This window comes from Scardinius erythrophthalmus, assembly GCF_964197995.2.
Source record: "Scardinius erythrophthalmus genome assembly, chromosome: 12".
NCBI lineage: Eukaryota > Metazoa > Chordata > Actinopteri > Cypriniformes > Leuciscidae > Scardinius > Scardinius erythrophthalmus.
Window position 1 is genome coordinate 13,728,359 of NC_138232.1, and position 1,931 is coordinate 13,730,289.

Sequence of the window (1,931 nt, forward strand, 5' to 3'; positions counted from 1 at the left end):
GATTTCTGTTCTGTCTGTGCGCACCAATCTTGCACTTCTATCTCCTCCTCAACCAGACCACCAAGAGACTTCGGGTTTTCGGCATTATGTTAAGGAAGGTCTAATCTCGGGAACGCACAAAAAAAACAAAAAAACAAAAAAAAAACGTTACTATCTCTTGTGATCCCATGACGTCAGAAAATTGCGCTAAAGCACTCACTGAGTTTTTATTAGGCTACTTGTTTTTATTATGTATCAAGAAAGAAAGAAAATAACACATTTCTTTGCCTATTAATAGAAAACATCTGTCCTCCATAAATCCACTGAAGAATGTTAAACAATGAAACACAACAATCAACCTATAGTTTATGGAAGCTTTTCTGTAATGTTAGATAACCGAGTTGGTATTTCTTTGACGGTTTAAGTCTTGACTGCCTCGCTTGTTCCTCCTCCATAACACACAGGCAATGAGACTGACAATGACAGCAGAGCAGACAATGGCTACAATGATAATGATTTTGTCCTTGGAAAGACCTTGACCCAGAATCACCTCCACTTGTGTCCTCTATTTCTTCTGAGACTGTTGTGGGGTCTGATGCTGGTGCAGAGGTCATTTTGGTTGGGAAAGTGTGCAGTGAATGGTTGACCATGATGTCATCCTCCATCAGCTCTCTTACATTTCTACCTTTCAGGGATAGAGGAGTATCACAAGTCACAAACGTAAGGTTTTTCACTTTCTCTGAATACTGTCCAAGCCAATCCCGAAAAGGGAGTATATCACTGTCACACCTCCAGGGATTTTGAGAAAGTATAATATTATCAACAATAGACAATGAGTTTAGAAATTCTTTTGGCAAGTTTGGTAGAGAATTGTTTTGAAGCTCCAGAAGATTTAAGCGAGACACACTCTCCAAGAGTTTTATATGTGCTGTATTTGATTATTCTCTATAGATATGTTAGCTAACTTGGGAAGGCCTTTGAATATCCCCGCCTCAATACTAATTAATCGATTAGTGTGAAGAGAGATCTCCTCTAGCTCCACCAAGCCATTGAAAGCGCCAGGAGAGATGTGTTGAATCCGGTTCCTACTGAGCACCAAAAGGCGAATCTCAGTTAAGTTGCTGAACACATTTTCCTCAAGGTGGGTTAACATGTTGTCGTACAGCCAGAGCTCCTGCAGGGCCATTGGACCAAAAGTTCTAGGCATTAACCGACTGAGTTGGTTCTCGTACAGTGATATGTGAGTAAGGTTAGGAAGGTTAAAAAAGATTGCACTGAGAAGCAATGATAACCTATTTTTGGAGAGGTAGAGTTTCTTCAGCTTCTGCAAGTTTGAGAAAATATTTCCTGGTAGCTGTGTGATTTTGTTGTCTTGAAGATGCAATACCTCAAGGTTTACCAAGTCATCAAGGATCTTTGGCAGAGAGGTTAGCATTGTCCCACTGAAACCTAAGGCAATGAGATTGTGGGTTTGGTCAAATGTATGAGGTTCCACCACAGCTATTCTTGAATCGTTGGCTACAAACATAGCGAGGTTGTCAGCGAAAGTCACAAAATCAACTGGTTTTAATGATTGTATGCTGGTGTTGGTGATTAAGAGGGTACTGGTGGTTGGGGGGATGGAGGGTGGAAATTTGTTTAAGCTTTGACAAAGGATTTTGTTCGGCTTACACTGGCAGTTCTCTGGACATGCAGAGGCAACAGCATTCATGGCACACATGCCAAAGATCATGTACCATTCCAGGTCCATTGACTCCTACAAGGAAGGCAAAACATATAACATTAGAACTAAGAACTACAAAGCTTTGTCAAATTCTGGTCTTTTTTATTATTTTTACTTTATTGCTAATTTACCTACGAAAACTCAAAGCCATACAAAAAGCCTAAATCTGTCACATAGCAAATGTTGACACAGAAAAATGTGGACGGTTGGCTATTTGTGACAAAGCCTC

The 1,931-nt window shown here is 40.2% G+C and overlaps 1 pseudogene across 1 annotated transcript; it reads right to left on the reverse strand.

Moving 5' to 3' along the window:
* Positions 1-367: 367 nt before the first annotated feature.
* Positions 368-1,729, reverse strand: LOC308699140 (annotated as a pseudogene). Its single transcript has one exon. The product of its transcript is annotated as an uncharacterized misc_RNA (transcript).
* Positions 1,730-1,931: the final 202 nt, after the last annotated feature.